Source organism: Hoplias malabaricus, chromosome X1 (assembly GCF_029633855.1).
Source record: "Hoplias malabaricus isolate fHopMal1 chromosome X1, fHopMal1.hap1, whole genome shotgun sequence".
Lineage (NCBI taxonomy): Eukaryota > Metazoa > Chordata > Actinopteri > Characiformes > Erythrinidae > Hoplias > Hoplias malabaricus.
Genome location: NC_089818.1, coordinates 4,233,890 through 4,248,736, shown reverse-complemented (window position 1 = coordinate 4,248,736; position 14,847 = coordinate 4,233,890). Strand labels below are relative to the sequence as shown.

Here is a 14,847-nt window from a genome sequence, read left to right as displayed (position 1 = left end):
CTCTCTCTGTCCCCGCCTCCCTCCAACACACTGCAGCTCTCAGCACTGGATGCAGCCACACACACTCTGAACTTATCCACACACACACACATTCACTCTACTGCTGCGCTAAAGAGACCCTCACTCTGAGATCAGAGAGAGAGAGAGAGAGAGAGAGAGAGAGAGAGAGAGAGAGAGAGAGAGAGAGAGAGAGAGGTAGAGATGGAGATAGAATGAGAGACAAGAGCAGGAGACAGAGTGAGACAGAACACAACACAGAGAGATGCACAGAAGGAAGGATGGAGAGATAAAGAAAAGAGAAGTGAAGGAAAGAGTGTAGAAAAGAGGGAATAAAATACATATATATATCACAAAGAGAGAGAGACAGAAGTAAGAGAAGCGGAAAGAAAGAGACGGAGAAAGAGATGGAGGGAGAGAGAGAGAGGAAGTGCAGAGGGATAGGAAAAGAATAGTAGAGGACGAATGAGACGAGAACGAGGAAAAGGAGGAAAAAGAGAGCTGTATGAAGGTAGAAATAGAGAGAGAGAGAGAGAGAGAGAGAGAGAGAGAGAGAGAGAGAGAGAGAGAGAGAGAGAGAAAGGTAAGGATACAGGAAGAAAATACAAAGAGTGACAGACCCAGAGAGAGAGAGAGAGAGAGAGAGAGATTAAAGAGTGAGGGAGAGAGTAGCAGAGGGAGGTGTTATGGGCTTTAGACTGACTCTCAGTGAGAGAGAGAGAGAGAGAGAGAGAGAGAGAGAGAGAGAGAGAGAGAGAGAGAGAGAGAGAGAGAGAGAGAGAGTGTTTACTGGACAGAGAGTTTATGTGTGTATCCCCCAGTGTTTGGACTCTGCTGGCGTAAAGCTGAGGAGACTTTAAAAGGCAGAGGAAAGGTAGGTGTAAATTTGAGCGTGTTCTTCCCACGGTGGCCACAGTGGAGGGACTGTGTGCATGGAATATGGAGCGCCTGGTGGGTGCAGATCAGCGTGGCTGGTGGATTACTCGGGTGAAGCCGGTTAAAAGCGCTTTAATGATGATGAATGGCTCGTGCCGCTGGAGTTGAATCACCCCTGAAGGATCGGTGAGCTGCTGAAAGCTTTTTCGGACTGTTTCAGAGGGTCTGTTGTACTGGGTTCTTGTGAACAGAGGAGGTTCCTATAGAAAAGAACACTGGTTTGTATTCTGCTTTCATCCTGGTGAGAAACTGATGAACTTCTACCTGATGAACTTCTGTTTTTGGAGAACTGAGCTGTTGTGATGTTTGTTGCAAGCGTTTTTTTTTTTTTTTTTTCATTACTGTATGTTACTTATGTTAATGAGGGCTGTTACATCACACTTGGGTACCACCTCAGACAAATAGAAAAAGTGAGAGTAGAAAAATGAGAAAACAACAACAGTGGAGAATGAAGAGAACAGAGCTAAAACAACTAAAAAGCAGCATCTTTGTGGCTTCCCTGACCATCCTGCTTGCTCAGGGGTGAGTTGTGTGTGGCTCATTCTTATTTCAAGAAAAAGCCATTTAAACAGGTCTGTTTAGACAGGGGTAGAATGGTGCTGTGATGTTTGTTCCGTGTGGTATTTTGACCAAAGCGTTTCATGGATTTTTTTTTAAATACCCTAGAAGTGTGCTCTGTTGTGGAAATACATCACCAGAGAATACACTTAATTTACAGTTTTCACCACACTACACTGCCTGGTCAGTCACTGCAAGCCTCACTGGACTGTATCTGGAGATCAGAGTCATGTGACCAAGAAAAAGTGTTGTGTTAATTCATTCTGTTTCTGGGTTTGAGTCCCAAGCTTCTGATTTGTTGATACCTAGAGGATTAAGTGTTAATTGAGTTCAGGTTTGGACGTCTGTAATTGTATTTGAGTGTTAGTGCTTTCCAATCGCTTATGTGCTGGTAGTTTAAAAGCAATTATTGATTAAAAATGATTAATTACCACTTAAAACCTATTAATTATTAATTACAGTGCTTCATGGCCTGCTTCAGTAGACAATAGAGAAAGCTGCATGGTCAGTTCTGGAAGTTAGCAAGTGCAAATTACATGAAATGACAACCACTTGCAAAAGGTTACCCAACTGGAAAGGCTTTACTCTGTGTTGGGACATTGCTGTGAGAATCTTATGGCTTGAGGTCAGGAACCAATGGTACATCTCTCTAGACAATGGAGATCTACTACTGCACAGTCCAGTGCTACAGGGGTTTATAGTCATCTAGTCAACACTTGGCATTTGGCATAGTGATAGTTTCATGTTGCTTTGCTACTCAAAGGTTGTGTATTCAATCATCCACTCATTATTCGTCCATGACTACTTCATACTTTTCAGTGTTGTGATGGTCCAGAGCCTACCATGATTCACTAGACAGGAGGCAGGGACGCACCCTGGACCCTGGACACTCACCAATTGTCAGCGTGTGTTTGGACAGTGGGAGGAATCCAAAGCACCTGGAGGAAACCCACACAGACACAGGGAAAACACACCACAGATCTTATAGAGGCCCGATTTAACCAAGATCCAAAGATCCTGGACTTTTGTTAGAACCTAATTATTGTTATGAGACAAATAACCAGTTCCTAAATAACAAAAGCATATGGTTCTCGAAGAGGCTTCACGTGATGTGAAAGTTCCTTTACAGAAAGATTTATACAAACCGTCCCTGTCCATAAAGAACTTTTCTGATGACTGAAAAAAAGAAAGAAAACCTTTTTCAATCATTTTCAATGGATGTCGATGTTTAATATTGGATAATGTTGGGGTGTAATAAAGTATAATATTGGAGTGTTTCTATTGGCTGATTCATCAGGAAATTCTCTCACAATGTAAAGGACAACTGTTGTGTTCAAATGGTGTAGCAAGCTAAAACTCCACAAATATACAGATACATATATTTTAAAGGAGTACAACATTCTTTTGCAATGGAATCTTGCTGTTCTAAGACTACATAAAGATGTCCAGCCAAATAACTGGTGACATTTGTTTGGTGATGACTGCAGAAGATCACTGAACTCACTGTCCTTCAGTTTAGTGGCGGATTCCGACGGTCGACGCTGCAGCAATAGGTTAAATATTTATTCTGTAAGTCCAGTGATGAATAAGAAATAGGGGATGTGCAGTAAATAGGCTTCATTTCCGACACCACTTCCGACACCAGCAGGATGGGACATCGTCCCATTTCTCAGTACACTAACCAATGCAGTGTTCTCCTGCAATTATGTTGAGGCAATGAATGTTGTGCTGCCTACAGTGGGAAACAAAGAGGTGGTGGGCTTCATGTGCCTCAGAGGGGGGTGAGATTAGACTTCACCCTCCAAACCGATAGAGTCATGTGATTGGAGGAGACCTGGAATAATGGGTAAGAAAATGTGAAATGGAAATGACTAAATTAATAAGAAATCTTCATTAAAATTATGCATTTATTCATTAAGTAATCTGTCGCTGATATAAAATTTCGAGTTTTGTGTATACGATTGGACAGTTAGAATTAGGTATTTAATATCACATTGTATTATATCAAAATTGGACAGTATTGTTACAGCCCTACACTGTGACATTCATTGTTTATTTCTTCACACACACACACACACACACACTGCTGACATAAAAGGACTTAATTAAGCCATAGCTTTGTTTCAATTAATGCCCACATTATCTCCTGCAGCGTCTATCCAGTAGATGTCTTGGGCTTTGCCTGACTTCTGTTTGGGATGTACGTGTGTGTGTGTGTGTGTGTGTGTGTGTGTGTGTGTGTGCATGCCTGTGGCTGTCCTTTATTGTCTTTTTATGTTGTGTATCACACAGCATGTCCACATCTAAAGCGGCTCTTACAAAGGAGTTAATTCCTCATTCACGGTGCTCTGTATTATCACACAATGAGTCTTTGTTGTGCGCTTCCCTCTCGGCCATGTTTTGGTCCCCGCTGTCCGAACCCAGCGGCGGTGGACAGCCATTGGACACCCAGCAGAACCCAAGGCTAAACCTTGGCAACGTGTGAAGTTCAGAGCCTCAGACGCTTGGTCCGAATGAATAGCGAGGCCTCGCTCCTTTGAGCTTTATCTCGAAAGGTCCGCTGACTCTGTGAATGCAAGATTAGACGTTGGCATCCGGGGAGAAACTCACACAATGAAACACTACATCTCTTTATTTACTCTGTCTTTTGTGTGGGCTTAGAGTCCAGTGGAGATTGAGAGAGAAAGAAAGAGAAAGAGGGAGGGGTCAAAGTAAGGACTGTACTGTTGAGATGTTATTTTATAGTGGTAGCAGTGATGAAGACTTGATACATTGTATTTTGAACATTTCCCACAATCCAGGTGCGAGGGTTAAAGTGACTGTGTCTGTGAGTGTGTGAAATTGTCCACATGTGTTCGTGTGCAAATGCCTGGGTGAATATGACACCCTGTAAAGAAGTGCCGCTCTGTCCGGTGTGTGGTCTTTGATCCCAATGATTTTAGGATCCTAGGCTCTGGATGTACAACAAACTTGTCGGTACTGATGAATGAATGAATGAATGAATACATATTCTTTAAACTGAGAACCTTACATGGTCAAACACTTCAAATATAGCCAGTATATCAAATAGAAATATGTAGCCAATAGCAGGTGTGGTCAGTGGATTAAATATTGATAGACACCTGCTCATCCAACATTCGCACTAAAATCAAAGGTATCATTTTGGATTCATTCATTCATTGTCTGTAAACATTTTTCTAGTTCAGGGTTACTGCCCTGGGCACAAGCCTAGAAAGCAACTTGCAAAGGGCGTAGTCCCTTGCAGGGCGTTATCCACTCACACATTCACTCACACCTATGGACACTTTTGAGTCACCAATCCACCTACCAATGTGTGCTTTTGGGTTGTGGGAGAGAACCAGAGCACCTGGAGGAAACCCACACAGACACAGGGAGAACACACCACACTCCTCACAGACAGTCGCCCGGAGGAAACCCACACAGACACAGGGAGAACACACCACACTCCTCACAGACAGTCACCCAGAGGAAACCCACGCAGACACAGGGAGAACATACCACACTCCTCACAGACAGTCACCCAGAGGAAACCCATGCAGACACAGGGAGAACACACCACACTCCTCACAGACAGTCACCCAGGGGAAACCCACGCAGACACAGGGAGAACACACCACACTCCTCACAGACAGTCACCCAGAGGAAACCCACGCAGACACAGGGAGAACACACCACACACCTCACAGACAGTCACCCAGAGGAAACCCACACAGACACAGGGAGAACACACCACACTCCTCACAGACAGTCACCCAGAGGAAACCCACGCAGACACAGGGAGAACATACCACACTCCTCACAGACAGTCACCCAGAGGAAACCCACGCAGACACAGGGAGAACACACCACACTCCTCACAGACAGTCACCCAGAGGAAACCCACGCAGACACAGGGAGAACACACCACACTTCTCACAGACAGTCACCCGGAGGAAACCCACGCAGACACAGGGAGAACACACCACACTCCTCACAAACAGTCACCCAGAGGAAACCCACGCAGACACAGAGAGAACACACCACACTTCTCACAGACAGTCACCTGGAGGAAACGCACGCAGACACAGAGAGAACACACCACACACTTCACAGACAGTCACCCGGAGGAAACCCATGCAGACACAGGGAGAACACACCACACTCCTCACAGACAGTCACCTGAAGTGGGACTAGAACCCACAACTTCCAGGATCCTGGAGCTCTGTTACAGAGACACTACCTGTTGCACCACCATGCTGCCCATTCAGCCACATACTGAACTTACATTTTCCAAGCCTTTTCAACACCAAATATGTATTAATCTTGTGTAGTCTTCTAGAGAGAAAAAATAAATAAATAAATGAAAGATATGTGCACGCACGCACAGACACACACACACACACACACACTATAGAGAAAAAGCAGGACTCAGAAGGAATTATAAATGGCACTGAAGCGATGGCAGTAGCTGGCGTCCAGGCGCTGGGCAGAGTGTTCCCTATGGCCAGTGTGTGTGGACTATGAGAGCGTGCATTAAAAGCTGTGGGGCTCATCCAGTGCTGAAGTCCCCGCTGCTGAGTCTTGACTGGATTTGGCTTTGTAGTTCCGCGTGGCCGGTGCCACCTTGCCACCAGCACCATGACTCACGGCCCCTCGCTGGGATCCATTTTGTCCTTGCCGTCCTTCTTTGCAGAGGCTATTGCTTTTTAAATGTCATACCGTCGTGCCTCGAGGGCTTTATAACCCACACTTCCACCCGCCCCCCAGTCATGCATAATGTTTTTGTGACAGCACACAGGTAGACAGGTATGGGCCACATCTGTGTTACTGGGACGCCACATGGCTCCCACACACTTGGCCCCTGACTTCATGAAAAATGGAATATGGGAAATGTAGTTTGACTTAAGCGGCTTTGAGAATAACTGTCTGTCACCTGAGTTATGGATGAGGAGCTGAGAATGAAGTTTGAGTGGGGTTGTCATTGGCTATGTGTACGTTGCTAAAAATAAGACCCTTTAAAGGTTCTTTAGGACAAACAAAAGAGCATACCTTGATTTCAAACATAGTTCTCCACCTAGATCTGTGGTTTGTTTCATTTAGAAAAATGTGTGAACTATTTTAATAGCGCTGTAATGAAAACAGGTTTAATAACCCTATTTCAATATGACATTTAGGTCTTAATATGTATTATAAGCTCTAATTACTGTGTAATTACACATTAACAACACACACAGTAGCAATGTAGTATAAACATGTATATGTATAAACATATACATATTTACAGATGAATTACATTAGTATAGGTAAAGCCAATACACATTTGTACACATTCCAGCTGTTGCTCATGTAATAAGATTTTGATTTGGGAAAACTATATTATTATAACATGTAACTACACAAGTATAAACTGAAGAGTACAAATGTGTAAATACAGATGCAGTACAGCTCTAATTCATCTCTCAATAGATTGCCATTAGTTGCACTGCTGTTGTGTTGTTAATGTGTAAATGCACAGTAATTTTAGTCACTTAATAAAGGGTGTATTGTCACTTAATAACACTTTAAAAATAAAATAAAACATTGTCATTAAAACTTGAAAATACTTGCTGCTCTTGACATTGTGTGACAATGTAATTCATTCATTATCTGTAACCCTTATCCAATTCAGGGTCGCGGTGGGTCCAGAGCCTACCTGGAATCATTGGGCGCAAGGCGGGGAATACACCCTGGAGGGGGCACCAGTCCTTCACAGGGCAACACATTCACTCATACACTCACACCTATGGACACTTTTGAGTCACCAATCCACCTACCAACGTGTGTTTTTAGACTGTGGGAGGAAACCGGAGCACCCGGTGGAAACCCACACGGACACAGAGAGAACACACCACACTCCTCACAGACAGTCACCCGGAGGAAACCCACGCAGACACAGAGAGAACAGACCAACTCCTCACAGACAGTCACCCAGAAGAAACCCACGCATACACAGAGAGAACACACCACACTCCTCACAGACAGTCACCCGGAGGAAACCCACGCAGACACAGAGAGAACAGACCAACTCCTCACAGACAGTCACCCAGAAGAAACCCACGCATACACAGAGAGAACACACCACACTCCTCACAGACAGTCACCCGGAGGAAACCCACACAGACACAGGGAGAACACACCACACTCCTCACAGACAGTCACCCGGAGGAAACCCACGCAGACACAGGGAGAACACACCACACTCCTCACAGACAGTCACCCGGAGGAAACCCACGCAGACACAGGGAGAACACACCATACTCCTCACAGACAGTCACCAGGAAGAAACCCACGCGGACACAGGGAGAACACACCATACTCCTCACAGACAGTCACCCGGAGGAAACCCACGCAGACACAGGGAGAACACACCACACTCCTCACAGACAGTCACCCGGAGGAAACCCACGCAGACACAGGGAGAACACACCATACTCCTCACAGACAGTCACCAGGAAGAAACCCACGCGGACACAGGGAGAACACACCACACTACTCACAGACATTCACCTGGAGGAAACCCATGCAGACACAGGGAGAACACACCACACTCCTCACAGACAGTCACCAGGAAGAAACCCACGCGGACACAGAAAGAACACATCAAGTCCTCACAGACATTCACCTGGAGGAAACCCACGCAGACACAGAGAGAACACACCACACTCCTCACAGACAGTCACCAGGAGAAAACCCACGCAGACACAGGGAGAACACACCACACTCCTCACAGACAGTCACCCGGAGCAGGAATCGAACCCACAACCTCCAGGTCCCTGGAGCTGTGTGACTGTGACACTACCTGCTGCACCACCGTGCCGCCCCACAACATAATGAATAATGAAAAAAATAATTATAATAATAGCCTTGCTATATTGACCTAAATTTAGAAATGCATAGAACCTTCCACACGGCATCACGCCATAATTCCAGGACTGTTTTAGCCTAAACCAGACATTTACTTTTATGTATCATGCTATGTAATATACTGTAATGTAGTATTGCGTTCCTCACCTCATTGGTCCGAGAGAATGCACTGTACATTTCCTTCATCGATATTCTCACACTACACTACCCAGAATGCATTATGCAAATTCATCATACCGCCACTCCGATGAAGAAATCCCGGCTGCTACCACAGCCACTGATGTGGAAACAGAGATGTTATGGTCATCTGACTCTCTTCTGAATTCACTTCCCAGCAGAAAGAAAACTCACACAGCCCACCTTCGTGTGCCATTTCAACATCCGTTGTATGTTTTTAAATATTCCTTCATCTTGCAGCACTTTTTCCACAAGTAAATGCATTTCTGTGTTCTTACTTACATATCTGTGACAGGCTTTGGCCAAACTACCACAAGGATCAAACACCACAGCATCATTCCTGTTCCTTTAAATGTTCCTTTAAATGAGAATGAGCCACAGCTCACCTTCTGCGCAAGTGCCGAGTGAGGACTGAAAAGGGGAAGTCAGGTCTCTTTCTTCCCCAGTTTCGTTTTCTCTGTATGTGATCAGTACTTCATTTTCTCCATGTTTTTTTTTTTTCTTTTGCTAGTTGCTTTAACTATCGTCGACTGTGATCTCACATAAACAAGGGTCCGGTGCTGTGATTATGGAGGTTCAGATGAAGAGGTGGGACAACACAATAGTGCCTGCATTCTATGTAAGATGCAGCAATAAACTCATATTATCCCATGTTTAAAGACGTAGGCAGCTAAGAAACCAAAGTTACCAGTCCCCTAAAACTCAATAAGTCATCTGACCCATATAAACTCCATTTATTAACACATTCTTTTTTTATTTTTTTTTGACACCGAGTCTGAAAACACACTCTGCGCCTTTTCCAAAAGAAATTTTCATTTTCAAAGACCCATTCATGTTCCTTTTTACTTCCTTTAAGAACAAAAAGAACCCCCCGTGTTTAAGGGTGCTCTGGCATATTCCCTCTAGCCCAGACACTTGCAGCTTGCCTAACTTGTGTGCTCCTTCATCATTTGAACAGAAAAGCCCCAGCTGATTGGGCTGACATATTATCTACGTATTTATGATGACATTAACTTGAATAATATCCACCAAACTTTCAGGATCGTGCTGTATTCTGGCTTAACTGAGCTCGTGGGGTTTGTCTTGCTTTATCCACCCTGTGTTATTCCAGAGTAATAAGCCACCAGAGGCTGTGTGTTACAGTCATTGTCCCATGATGTTGAATGGGATGAAATCACTGAAAAAACACAGCCTTGAGCATGTTCTATAAAGCGCTGAAAACTTGTCGCATTTATATGTGCATTATTTGACTTTACAATGGGTTTCAGCCATTACCCATTACACAGTTCCCAATTTGGAGCTGATAAAACACATCCACATGGTTGAAACATCAACATTTTGTTGTTTGAATGTGTTAAACAAGTCTCCAGAGAACAGAAGTTTCATAAAGTTGTTGGTCAGTTTATTTGACTTTCCTCAATGTTGTGTTGATATTTCTTGCCTAAGGATTGATACTATTTTTATAGCGTGGTGATCTTGCCCAAATAATGATTTGGATTCTAGTCTTTCATATGGAAGGCATTGTTACCATTGCTTTAGATGATTTGGTACATATTGGCACTCGCAAATGTGGATTAATCCCAGACTTAACCCTTAATGTAAACTGAAAACTCTAATCCTATCCTTGAATCCAAAATGTAACTGTAAACCTAACAGTAACCGCCAAAGGATTAGAACCAGCACTGTGCTGTGTTTGTATAATGCTCTCAATAATAGATTACAGTACTGTTCCTGCAGCTCTTCTTCAGATACATTATAAAAAAAAAACTTGTGTCAGATAGTATACATGGGTTGTACCCTACCTTTTGCTGTGCATTGTGGGATTGCTGGAGTGTACTGAAAATCGCCCACTATGTTTTCAGACACTATTACAAAATGGTATACTATCCATTAACAGCAAACATATTGTATGTTATATGTGGATATAATGTAACTCCCCTGATCCTAAACTAAAGCTAAACCTAAACCTAGCCTCAAACCTAACTCTAAACTGAAGCAAAAACATAACACTTTTTTTTTTTTTTTTTTTTGTATAATGCTATTGCTAACAGATCACTACACATGTAACAATAAAACGGTTACAAACGCAGTAGAGTTATTAGTTTGTGAATGTATGTAGTGCATGTGAGCGTTTGAAGTGAAACAGTCACTGGTGAATGTGAGCTCAGTTAATGAACACACAGCAACTATGAATTGGAATGAAGCATACACTCCTGATCATACAAAGGACAACATTAATTTACATGTCTCATAGGTTATCACGTGTTAAAATAACTACAAACCATAACAAATCATAACGAATGTCACAGTCATCTGGAGTGGTCTTTTGCAATATATGTGCAAATGTTTTTGAGACCATCTTGCTTTTGCTTCTTATGATATATTTACAGATTGGTTTTGTCCATTAGAAAATAAGCAAGTCCAACATCAAAGCATCAAAGGGATATTTATCCATCAATTTTAGCTGCTCACAGATGGTTAGGGATTCTCAGCAGGAACATTGATAAAAAAAAAAAAAAAAAAAAAAACACATGGCATACTGTGTTCATCAGGAGAGAAAAATACAAATAAAGCACAGATATATTCAGGCGGTTGTAATCAGTCAAGTAGTTCTGTTTGATTTGTTTAATTTTGCTGCACTGACACATGTAACACTAAAAGATTAGAAGTGGAATTAGCTCTGAACCTCTTTAGATGGTGAGCTATTATTAAAACTGAGAGGGATAAATGGAACAGATGTTTGGGCGAAGTTGAGCTTGGATAATGTTTTAAGTAGGGCTTAGTGGGCCTGGTTGTTACTTTTGATGGCAATTGTCTTGAAGTTGAAAGCAAAGCCTATCAAAGCTTCTACGTTGATAATTTTAGATGCATCTACAAGACTCGTTTTATTTGAGTACTAATAAAACCAGAAAGCAATGAAGGCCCTAAAGCATAGTTGTTCTATCAGTTTGTGATTTTAACAACTGGTTAATGGTTCTCTAGCTTAACACTGTCTATCAGTGAAACATGATTGTGAAGGACCTTTTGAACACCTACATGATGTAATAGCTCTACCCATTTTCACCAGAACGTCACTGTACACTTGGTTGAATGAATCTTTAAAATAATAGCATGACACTTAATGCTAATTCCACAATAATTAAGTTCTTTAAAAATGGTGCACAGTAGCAGCTTATAAAGGTCAGTCACCAACTCATCTCCTCAAACAAAGTGCCCTTCTGTGTATGTGAATATTATTGAAAACTTGACGAGAGAGTCTTTATCCGTTTGGAGGACTTCACTTAACATTTTCCACACCTTTGCTCTCTGTGAAAGGACTAGAGCGCTCTGGTTGCAGCTCTACAATCAGATGAGCATCAAGAAAGCCTTGGTGATTGTGCAAATTCCAAAGACTCTCAAGCTAGGACACTGCAACCTTGTCAACAAAGGTATTAACAACTGTTTGTTGACAATGTTGTTTTAGTTTTTTTTTTTTTTTTTTTCTCTAAATAACGTAAAAATTGCCAAGTTAGTTTTAAACTGATTTTTACATTAGGATAATTAGTGTTTCAGTGAATATATGAGAAGTACTACAGTATGAATAAAAGCTTTGTGCATAAAATAATGACTAAAAGTAGACAGCCTCTGACTAAATGAAAAAAAAAAAAAAAAGAATAAAATGTAAATTCCACCTTTGTTAAAAAATAGGCCACTACGTTATTTATCCACAGCTAAATTCCTCACAGATACTTCGGAAGCCTGAGTCTAAATCCAGCTAATCTTATCTTCCAAGCGACATTTCAGAGGACGAAGGAGCACGGCACAAAATTACGGCACTGGAGCGAGGAAAACAAAACAGCCCATGTATCTTCCTGTGTCCCTGGACTGAGTGGACGCTATTACTGCCAGACCCTGCAATCACTCACAGAGAAAAGAGAGCAACAGAGCCGGACAGGCAGATACCAATGTGCTGAAGTGTTAGTAATAGGAATCAAAGAGGCATAGAGAGCATAATGTGTTTATGCTTCTCTTTCTCTCGCTAGGGTTAGGTTTTATTTTTTTATTTATATCTTTTCTGGACACTGTGCACCAATTCCAAAATGACTGTCTCTTAATCTCTTTTGATATGATGGTGTTTTTATCTTCATGAGTTGGTTTTATAGGTTTTCAGAGGCAGAGCGCATGTATAATGTGACTATTCTCGTGATCAAACCCTTGGCCATAAGGCAGAGTTTAGATACAGCCCACTCTCCGAGCCCTAATCCCTGCGTCTAAACTCCAATTGGACCAACTTTACACAGCCTCCTTCGCTGGTAATTGGAATCCACTTTAATCACAGTTATGACACTGGAAGCTGCACGTTGCTGAATGAAGTCTGCAGATTTAATTATGTGATTCCGTTTACTTTTACACTATCTTACTGTAAAGGAGAGTAGTGCCGTGTGGTGTGGTGTAGCACTTCCAAGACAACGACACACACTGCAGCTCAGAGAGAATGGGCAGTGTTCAGTCATTCCAAACATATCATGTCAAAGCTACTATCCACGTGTTATTAATTCTGACCATGGTTTGTGTGTTTTTTTTTATGAGGAATGCATTCTGAAGCGACACAGAGGGAGGGATGTAGACGTTTGACTTTTGAGAGATTTGTATTTATTTATTAATTAATATATTTAGTGCATTTTCTGTTGGATTTTTGTGCTTTTCATGACAGAATCAGTCAGTGTCAGCAAAATAAGACACTGCCTTCAGGGTCTAACGCCCTGTTTGGACTGAATTGGTTCATCTAGGGGATGTTTGTACTGAGACATTTTAACGTCTCAGTTATAAACTTCTGTTTGTGAGATCATTAAATCACTAAACGACTCGCAAGCTCATGGAAATGAGTGCCTCTGGCCAGCGATCACTTTTTATTTTATCTGTCCAGAATTTTGCTTTATAACATATAATGGGGGGCGGCACGGTGGTGCAGCAGGTAGGTGTCACAGTCACACAGCTCCAAGGGCCTAGAGGTTGTGGGTTCGATTCCCACTCCGGGTGACTGTCTGTGAGGAGTGTGGTGTGTTCTCCCTGTGTCTGCGTGGGTTTCCTCCGGGTGACTGTCTGTGAGGAGTGTGGTGTGTTCTCCCTGTGTCTGCGTGGGTTTCCTCCGGGTGACTGTCTGTGAGGAGTGTGGTGTGTTCTCCCTGTGTCTGCGTGGGTTTCCCCCGGGTGACTGTCTGTGAGGAGTTGATGTGTTCTCCCCGTGTCCGCGTGGGTTTCCTCCAGGTGACTGTCTGTGAGGAGTGTGGTGTGTTCTCTCTGTGTCTGCATGGGTATCCTCCGGGTGACTGTCTGTGAGGAGTGTGGTGTGTTCTTTCTGTGTCTGCGTGGGTTTCCTCCGGGTGACTGTCTGTGAGGAGTGTGGTGTGTTCTCCCTGTGTCTGCGTGGGTTTCCTCCGGGTGACTGTCTGTGAGGAGTGTAGTGTGTTCTTCCTGTGTCTGCATGGTTTTCCTCCGGGTGACTGTCTGTGAGGAGTGTAGTGTGTTCTTCCTGTGTCTGCATGGGTTTCCTCCGGGTGACTGTCTGTGAGGAGTGTGGTGTGTTCTCCCTGTGTCTGCGTGGGTTTCCTCCGGGTGACTGTCTGTGAGGAGTGTGGTGTGTTCTCCCTGTGTCTGCGTGGGTTTCCTCCGGGTGACTGTCTGTGAGGAGTGTGGTGTGTTCTCCCTGTGTCTGCGTGGGTTTCCTCCGGGTGACTGTCTGTGAGGAGTGTGGTGTGTTCTCTCTGTGTCTGCGTGGGTTTCCTCCAGGTGACTGTCTGTGAGGATTTGGTGTGTTCTCTCTGTGTCTGCATGGGTTTCCTCTGGGTGACTGTCTGTGAGGAGTGTGGTGTGTTCTCTCTGTGTCTGCGTGGGTTTCCTCCAGGTGACTGTCTGTGAGGATTTGGTGTGTTCTCTCTGTGTCTGCGTGGGTTTCCTCCGGGTGACTGTCTGTGAGGAGTGTGGTGTGTTCTCTCTGTGTCTGCGTGGGTTTCCTCTGGGTGACTGTCTGTGAGGAGTTGGTCTGTTCTCTCTGTGTCTGCGTGGGTTTCCTCTGGGTGACTGTCTGTGAGGATTTGGTGTGTTCTCTCTGTGTCTGCATGGGTTTCCTCTGGGTGACTGTCTGTGAGGAGTGTGGTGTGTTCTCTCTATGTCTGCATGGGTTTTCTCCAGGTGACTGTCTGTGAGGATTTGGTGTGTTCTCTCTTTGTCTGCGTGGGTTTCCTCCGGGTGACTGTCTGTGAGGAGTTGGTCTGTTCTCTCTGTGTCTGCGTGGGT

At 43.5% G+C, this 14,847-nt stretch overlaps 1 protein-coding gene across 1 annotated transcript in view; it reads left to right on the top strand.

Moving 5' to 3' along the window:
* Positions 1 to 843: 843 nt before the first annotated feature.
* LOC136675384 (cadherin-12-like) overlaps positions 844 to 14,847 on the top strand; it is a 63,801-nt gene continuing 49,797 nt past the window's right edge. Inside the window, exon 1 of the mRNA XM_066651890.1 lies at positions 844 to 871. The gene's annotated coding sequence lies outside the window, so the exon portion shown is untranslated. The remainder of the gene's footprint in view (positions 872 to 14,847) is intronic.